The sequence below is a fragment of the Mesoplodon mirus genome (genome assembly GCF_964341445.2).
Source record: "Mesoplodon mirus genome assembly, chromosome: 16".
Lineage (NCBI taxonomy): Eukaryota > Metazoa > Chordata > Mammalia > Artiodactyla > Ziphiidae > Mesoplodon > Mesoplodon mirus.
Genome location: NC_138992.1, coordinates 59,622,352 through 59,631,518, shown reverse-complemented (window position 1 = coordinate 59,631,518; position 9,167 = coordinate 59,622,352). Strand labels below are relative to the sequence as shown.

The 9,167-nt window shown below is 42.2% G+C and overlaps 1 protein-coding gene across 2 annotated transcripts in view; it reads left to right on the top strand.

Moving 5' to 3' along the window:
* The first annotated feature begins 1,298 nt into the window (after positions 1-1,298).
* HNF4G (hepatocyte nuclear factor 4 gamma) overlaps positions 1,299-9,167 on the top strand; it is a 135,792-nt gene continuing 127,923 nt past the window's right edge. The window contains exon 1 of one of the 2 annotated variants that reach the window (XM_082601018.1): positions 1,299-1,470. The gene's annotated coding sequence lies outside the window, so the exon portion shown is untranslated. The remainder of the gene's footprint in view (positions 1,471-9,167) is intronic. The other variant, XM_082601016.1, reaches the window with a different exon arrangement.

Below are 9,167 nucleotides of genomic sequence, written 5' to 3'. Positions count from 1 at the left end.
AAAGTTTAGTAAACCCTATCTAAAAAAAAAAAGGAAAAAGAAAAAATACCTAGCTCTTTGATCTCCCTGGCATTTTTATTACAGTCTTAAAATAACCGCCAGCCCCCTGGTCGGAAAAGAAAACCCTTACGGATTAAGCTACTATTTATCTCAGGATAATTACTTGTTTGACCAGAAGTCATTCATTCCTGAAACCACGAAGTTAAACTGTTGAGATGTTTTTAGTAGCCACAGCTTCTGGCTATATTGCTTGGCTAACAAAAGCCGGATCCAGATGACCAGCGCATCTCAGATGGGTCTGAGTATCATTTCTCAAAGTCTAAAGTTTGTGACGGCTCCCAGGGTATGGGAGGGAGGGAAGAAGGAAGCTTTCCATCAGATACATATGTAAAGAGGTACTGACTGAAGCCACAGGTGGCTGGGTTGGCTGGGAATGGAAAACTGGTCTCCCTCTACTTCCCGGAACTCTAGCAGCGCAAGGTGGTCACAAGCCTCAGGGCAGAAGTTAACCCCAGAGGCCCAAGGTGCAGTTTAATGAAATGGTTGCGGCTTCCCCTAGTGGTGTGGCCGCAGTGCTGTCCCTAGGAACCTATTTAATTCCCTTTAATAATACTTCCGGCTCTTTTCTGGACCTCATTGGTTCGGAATTATATCTGCATTCTCGGGTCAGAAGGCTTCTCCCCGCTGCCGCTTTTCCAAAGGCACTGGCCGAGGGCTGACAGCGCCCTAGGCGAGGCGTGACCCGGGGCGGGGAGGAGGACGGTGCCCGCGTCGCCGGGGCCGCGTTTGGCCTCAGGCCGCGGGCGCGGAAGCTGGCTGGGGGTCCTCCAGGTGCGGGAGGCGCGCGCGAGAGAGAATCCGGCTCGAAGGGTCAAGCCGCCCGGCGTCTCGCCCTGATGGTGGAAATTTAGGCATGTGGCGTGTGGCAGTTACCGCCTGGCGGCCTTCGGGAGGCCCCGGAAAGCCGCTACGGTCCACGCAGCCTGGGCTCTGGGACTTGCTGGCGCGCCCGCCGGTCGCCCTGGGGCCTTGGGAACAGGGAAATGAGCGCGCCGAGGCGGTGGCGGCCCTCGCTGCTTTCAGTTTTCATTGAGACTGCTGGTTACTGTTTAACATCCCCACCCACGTTTCAGTTTGTTTAGTAAATCGACCGGACTGTGAGAGGCCGCTGCTTTGTCGCCATTGAGCAAAGCTAATATTCTCCCAGCATATGGTCTAGAGTCTTTGCTAGAGATCGGGAAAAACAAACAAACAAACAAACAACAACCAAATCCTTAAGCCTCTTCTCCCAGATCACCCCGCCCACCCCTACCTCCCACCTCCGCGCTTTCAACCTACTTCCCAGGCTGGGAAAAGTGCTGCACAGAACCCCGCTGCTGGGCCGGGGTGGGGGGAACCTGCCGCCGGGAGATGCGGCGGCTGCCGAGCCGCTGACTGCGACGCAGGAGCTCCGGGAGCGGCTCCGCGCAGGTAAGTTTCTCGGCCCGTGGCCCCCGACTCGGGGCTGAGCCGGAGTCCGCCGTCCCCGGCCGCTGTTAGGCCAGGAGGAGGCTTGGTTCCCCTCAGGCGGCTGAAGGAGGGACGCCCGCCCCGGGAGGGGCTGAGCCTTAGGACCCCTAGGCCGGACGATCTGGAAAGGAGATACCCCGAGGCCTCCCACAGCCGGAGGTGGAGGGAGGAAGAAAGGGTCGGAGGACAGGCAGCGGGAGGCAAGCGCAAGCCGTTCACCCAGGAAAAGTAAAATAAAAGTTGGATTTGTTTGGCAGAGAAAGTTTTGGTGTCTGTCAGCGGGTCACGTGGTTGCCAGGTCTCTGGGGGCTTTGGTGGAGTTGCTTTTTTTTTTTTTTTTTTTTTTTTTGTGGCCTGGGGCCAGGCTAGGGCTTTGGGATATCTATGGACCGCGGAGGTTTGTAGGGAGGTGCTTGGTCCTGAAGCATCACCCCAAGGCCTTTGCTCCATCGTCAGTTTATGACACTTCTCCCTGAGACGCATTTGGAGAGTGGGCACCTTCCGATGCTGCTGCTGGGGAGATTTTGTCTATACTTACATGGACATAAGTATATCTAATTCTATTTCAGTCACTTTGGCTTCCTTTGGGAAGAACTGTCCTTTGGAAGCTTGTTTAAACCATGTGCCAGTTAAGCAATAATCACTCCCTGTCTAACGGGATTAACCCAGCACGTGATAAGATCTTTGAATTGAATATAATGGGCTTCATACCTGATGTGCTGTGCTTCTAAGCCTTGCTCAAAACAGAGTCAAAGGACCCCTCTCCAACGAGCAAACAGTCTTCAGTCAGCTTTCATTTGAGGGCAAGGGCTAGAGAATGCAGACTACAGGGGCTGTACACTTAATGGGATGTCCTGAAAGCTAAACACCTCATGAATAGTAACATTTCCTGCTTTTGTTTTGTTACTTTCTCCCTCTTTTCCGTTCTTTTTACGTGTATCTTCTCTCTCGTCATCGTTACAATATTCTTCCCCTCCAGCTTTCACCACTTTTTCTTAATAACCTTGTTATCCTCACAGGTCCCCCTGTTTTCATCTTTTGTGCACTCTACTATCAGTCAGGTCACCTGATCTATTTATTGTGAGTTTGAAGTCAGTGACCTAGCAGGGTTGGGCTTCTCTCTGGTACCAACTGGGGGAGAGGGTGGAGTAAAGCAAGGTGGCCAGTGGTGGTAAAATACTTAGTTTTCACTTTTCAAAGTGGAATGGAGGTTGAGAGCTGTTTGTTCTCTTCTTCCCATTCCTCCTAAGCTCCATTTATAGGCCTACAAATAGGGAATATTTCTCAACATGCTTTATGAAGGTAGTACAACTTTTTAACGAGAGTGTGTCTCTTAAGGTCTCATAAGCATTTTATTCTGCCGTTGTGATTACAAGCATATGGGACAGCGGAAATTAATTTTGGGGATTGCTAAGATTTTTTTTTAATACCCACATGCAAATAATAACTTTATTTGAGTTCCCCGTTTCTTTTGAAAATTCTTGTTATTTTTATGAATTCTGAAAGTACTACTTGCTTATAAAACAACACGAAAATTATAGTAAAGTATAAAGTGAACCCCCTTTCCTATTCCACTCCATATGTGTAACTACCATGGATGGTTGGAGTTGTGTCCTTTCATGGGTATAACCACAGGAATTTTTCTTTCATTATTTCAAAAAAAAATGGATAATGGTTCATATACCAGTGTTCTGAAATTTACTTTTAATTTAATATTTCTCAAATATTTCTCTGGCCATATATGAAGATTCTGTTTTAAATGTATTTACCCAATGTAACTAGCCAGCCAATATCCCCCAGAATGTTCACTTGGATTTTCCAATTTCTTACTATTACAAACAGTGATGCAGTGGATATCTGTGTACATTAGCTCTGCAAGGGTACTGCAGAAGATTTATTCTGAGAAGAGAATTGCTAGTTCCAGGGGGACATTCACTTTAAATTCGATGGATATTGCAAAGAGCCTTCCTAAGTACCCACAGTGTATTTGCCATTCTCTTGCCAACACTGGATAATAATGATCTGTTTAAAGTGTTGCCAATCTGGTTGTTGAAAAATGGATTTCTCATTGTCAGAGTTGGATATTTGGAAATTATATAAGCCAGTCCTGTAACATCTGACTTCGAGAGCTTGAGAATTTTGCTTTGAAAATATAGTAATAAAGTGGAAAACAAGTTAATGCATTTTAAAATACGGCCTTATTTTGAGCTTGTAAAAGGTGCCACTGTATTAGTTACTATCTATCCATTTACTGAATGGCTGGAGATACTGATACATTCTGAGTGAGAATTTCTATGTTGCAAACATGTGACTCTGGTGTGCCTAGTGGTTGCTGGTGTGATTTTGTGGCTCTTGACTTCACATCCCTGGGAATAAAATCACAATTTTAAATGAGGTGTCATAATTTGGGGTCCTTAGGAAGCTGTAAAGGCAAACAAAACAGCTGAGGGTACAATGCTACATCCTGTAGAATCACTTCTCTCCACCCTCCCCATAGGAACCTTCACCTCTTGGTATTAATCAGCTCATACATAGACACATGGAATGCTTCAAATATGCCTTACTCCTACAGTTGGGAGAGCTATTTATGAATGTTAATAATATACATATTTTAGCTGAAACTTTCTGAATCCTTAATATGTGTTGCGTATTGTTCTAAGCTATTTATATGCATTTTTTCTCTTAGATTCTTTAAACAAATCTATGCAGCTTATACTAATATTCTCCCCATTTTCAGATGGGAAAAATGAGGCAGAGAGAAATTTTAAAATTTGACTAACATCACACATCTATAGGGGATAAAACTGGAGATTCAAATCCAGGCCCTGTGGCTCTAGGCTCTAGAGAGTAACCATGGCATCTTCAAGAAGTCCTTGGTTGTTCATTGCACAGGGCTGCCCAGCTGAGGGGGATGTGAGGAATGATACCTGGGTTGGACTCCACAGTCCATGCCATGTCCCCTTGTTCTTGACTGAGTATTCCTAGGGGGAAGGCATTTTTCTAGGTCACAAAATGTCTGTAAGGGCTAGCAGCAACCCTGCTTCTGATGTATCAGGAGCTCCATGTATACATATTTGCATGCTTATCTAAGTACCTTTGGAACTCAATACTATCTCCCCCATTCATCATAGTTAACTCTTAAAGAAAAAACTCTCCCCTACTACGTATACTTCCTACCTTGTAGTTAATACATGAGGAGACAGAATACTCTCTATGTGGGAGAATTAGCTCATAGCTCCTGATGTTGTGCTGCCGTGAAAACCTTTGGTTTTATCAAGATGACTTTCTGGAAAATGAATAGGGAATTTATTTTTTTCTTTTTTTTGTAATTCTCTTAACATTTTGGGGGACATGACGGTCTTTGAAGATGACTATCTCATGGGCTATAAGCCAAGAAAGACTGCTTTGTTGTCACATAGGGACGTTTATATTCCTGCCCAGCTATTTACTATAAGGGGAGCAAAAGCTAAGGCACTTGGCCAAGTTAACCTCTGAGGCCCAATTTCCTCATTTTTGAAGTGTATGTGATTATAACATCTATCTCGTAGAATTTCTATGATGATTATATATGTTAATACATGAAAACATTTAGAACGATGCCTGGCATATACTGAGTACCCACCATGTACCTTGTGTAGCTGTTGTTGTTGTGATAGAATGAGATAATTCATCTACAACACTGCTTGATTGTTGTTAATAAGTGTCACCCGTTTTTATTGATCCTCTCTTTAGAGAAATTATACTTATGTACGCAAACAAATTGCATAAGACTTTAAGAGTTTATGGACCCCTAGAGACCTGGCCAAGCCCTCTAATAGGCCGCGGAGATCAGTGATGAAGAAGAGAGACATAGTCCCTGACTTCATGGAGTGTTTAGCTAAGCAGTGTAGACAAGGATCGCCTTGAGTATAGTTCAGTGGTTAGAACATGGGCTTAGGAATCATCAAAACCTGAGTGCAAATCTCAGTTCTGCCCTCTGCTAGCTGTGCATCCCTGTGTGTTACTTAACATTTTTGTGCCTCAGTTTAAAAAGTTTTAAAATGAGAATAACAGTCTTTACCCTTAAAGTATATGTGGACTAATTCTTGTATTATTTAAGCCAAGCATTTTATTTATTGAATGTTTGACCCTTTCTCTGCACTATAGTTCATATATGGAAGAATCACATTTATATATGATAGCAAAAAGTTGACATAGACATCTAGAGAGTGTGTCCCCTGTCCCCGTCTCATTTAAAAGTATCTGCTGAGGGGCTTCCCTGGTGGCGCAGTGGTTGAGAGTCTGCCTGCCAATGCAGGGGACACGGGTTCATGCCCCGGTCTGGGAGGATCCCACATGCCGCGGAGCGGCTGGGGCTGTGAGCCATGGCCACTGAGCCTGCGCGTCCAGAGCCTGTGCTCCACAATGGGAGAGGCCACAGCAGTGAGATGCCCGCGTACCACAAAAAAAAAAAAAAAAAAAAAAAAAAAAAGTATCTGCTGAATCTGTTGATAGCATCCTCTGAGCCTGGTAATTTAGTATTTTTTAATATTTTGAATTTTTGAGTATTGTTCCTCTAGGCTTGCATACTGTATTGTACTTTGCTTGTGCTCCTGGCTTCCTGAAGTTTATGAAATCTGTCCCAGTATTTTTTTTTTCTTTTGCATTTTGTCATTTCAGACACCATGACTATAGTTTGCAAATAAAGTCTATATATTAATTTAGATGGAGTTTAATTGTATGCCCTGTATTAGATGCCCAGAATACAGGTATAAATAAATCAGTGTCCCCACCCTCAAACACAAATAATCTACTTGGAAGACAAACACATATAACCATCTATAACATAGGGTGATAACTATTGCATTAGTACAGTAGATAGAAATACAATGGAAAATAGAAGCACAAAAGATACATTTAGCTTGAGTGGCCTGGAAAGATTTCATGGATCAGTTAATGATTTTTCTGATTAGAACTTGCTGAATAGAGAAGAATGAGAAAGTTGTTTGGGGCAGAGGAGATGACATTTGAAATAAGTGGAATGGCAAGAGATGAATTGGGAAGGAGCACCGGGCCAGATTCTGACAGTCTTGAATGTGGGTGACAAAGGTTTGAGCAATGTCCTCTAGGCAACAGGGAGCCATCAAAAGTCTGTAAGCAGGTTGGGTTATGAAAGTTTTCTTTTTCTTCTTCTTTTTTTAATTGTTTGGCAACATTTTGGAGGATGGATCAAAGAGGGACAGACAAAAGACAGGGGAATAGTAGGAAGCTTTCCCAGTAGTCCAATGGAGATGTGAAGAGGATAGTGTAGAATCTAGAGACGTTTTGAAATTCTTTAAACTGGATTTAAGAACTGTAGAATAAGGAAGATGAGGGAATGTGATGGATTGAAGCTGACCTTAAATCTTTGGGATTGTACAGGAAGCTTTGATCTGATCCTGGTCATTATAGATTTAGAGTTTTTCAACTATTATAATCCTAAAAGTTGTACACGTTTTAAAACTTAGTTTGTATGGCAAAAGTAAACCTCATTTGGCCATCTGAGCCACATTGTCAAGTACTTAGGAAAAGGATTGTTTCTCTAGTTTGAGCTAATTTTCAGCAAAGTAATTACTACTTTTAATCTGAATTTTTGCAACAAACAACTGTTCTCCCTTCCTGGTTAGTCTTAACCCCAGTCAGTTCCCATGATAACAGTTAGAGTGCTATAGAGAAGACAAATCTGATCATTATTTTTTTCTTCCATTTAAAACCATTCGTTCACTTCTTGATGTCCTTATCATCAACTCCAAGTGTATTCACATCACTAGACCCCATGTAACTTGGTCTATGATTTCCACTCCAAGCTTCATCTCTCTTTTCTTGACATCCTGTACTTTAGTCTTTAGCTGGAATAAATCTCTTCCAGTTCCTCAAATGCACCATGCTCTGCACCTTCAAAAGCGCTGTTTCTACTGTTTGGAAAACTCTCTGCCAGTGTCACCATCATTTCCCCCCTCTATTCTAGCCAGCTTCCACTTATCTTGCAGGTCTTTGCTCAAATACCACCTTTCCTGACCTCCTGACCCAATATACCAAGTTAATTGTATCTTGTTCTTTCCCTATCATGATACTTACCAACTTCATCACACACAGTGGTTGCATGTTTGATGATGATTCTCTTAGGCTTGAGTGTTAGGCTTCTGAGGGTAAGAAATGTATTATTCTTGCTCATTCTTTAGTTAGGCATTTAGCTGAGGCTTAATGAGCATGTGTTCAGTGAATGAACGAGTATCTGTAATGGAAAAGGAAGGTGAAATGCCAATAATAGAATTAAAACATTTGTTGAGAAGCTAATTTTCAAGCACTGCATTCTATATTGGGGATTAAGCAATGACTGGAAACAATTCTCTCCTAAGATTTTCATGTCTGGTTAGGGATATGCGTTAAAGAATTATTACTCACTATGATAAGGGCATATGTTGAGTACTGGAGAAGGATTGTAGAAACCCAGCAGAAAGCCCACTAACTTTTCCTGGAGTAGGTTACGCAAGAGATGACATGTGAATTCTTTATTTTTAAGTCAAGAGGGATATAATATATTGATATTGAGATATAATTACATTGAGATAAGTATATTGAGATACAATTTGCATTCAGTAAAATACACTGCCAAACATAAAATAGATAGCTAGTGGGAAGCAACCACATGGCACAGGGAGATCAGCTCGGTGCTTTGTGACCACCTAGAGGGGTGGGATAAGGAGGATGGGAGGGTGGGAGGGAGGGAGACACAAGAGGGAGGAGATATGGGAACATATGTATATGTATAACTGATTCACTTTGTTATAAAGCAGAAACTAACACACCATTGTAAAGCAATTATACTCCAATAAAGATGTAAAAAAAATCCATCCTTTTTAACCATACACTTCAATGAATTTTGACAAATGTATGCCTATGTGTAATCACTACCAACCACGATGAGGATATAGAACCTTTCTGCACAGCCCTCCCCCTAATTCACTTGTGCCCTTTTGCAGTCAGCCCCTTCCACCTCTCCCGGCAACCACCAGTGTGATTTCTGTCCCTAGGGTTGCCTTTTCCAGAACAATATATACATAGAATCATATAGTATGTAGCTTTTTGTGTCCTGCTCTTTTCATTTCACATGATAATTTTGCGATTCATCCATCAGATTCATCCATCTTCTTGTGCTTATCAGTAGCTTATTCCTCTTTTAAAAAACAGATTTATGAGATACAATTGACATACAATAAACTGCACATATTTAAAGTGCACAATTTTAAAAGTTTTGACATATGGGTATACCCGTGCAACAATCACCATAATAAAGATAGTGAATGTAGCCAACACCCCCAAAGGTTTCTTCAAGCTCCTTTGGAAACCGTCCCTCCTGTTCCTCCCTGTCCTCTGTCCTGAAGCAACCACTGATCTACTTTCTGCCTTTGCAAATTAGTTTTCATTTTCTAGAATTTCTTATCCATGAACTCATGGAGTATTCTTTTGTGTCTGGCTTCTTTCATAATTATTAGCATAATTATTTTGAGATTCATACATATTATTGCATCAACCAATTGTTCATTCTTAAAAGAGTTTTCTTTTAAGTGAATGCTATAACATTTTATGGATATGCCACAATTTGTTTATTCATTCACCTGTTGATGAACATTTAAACT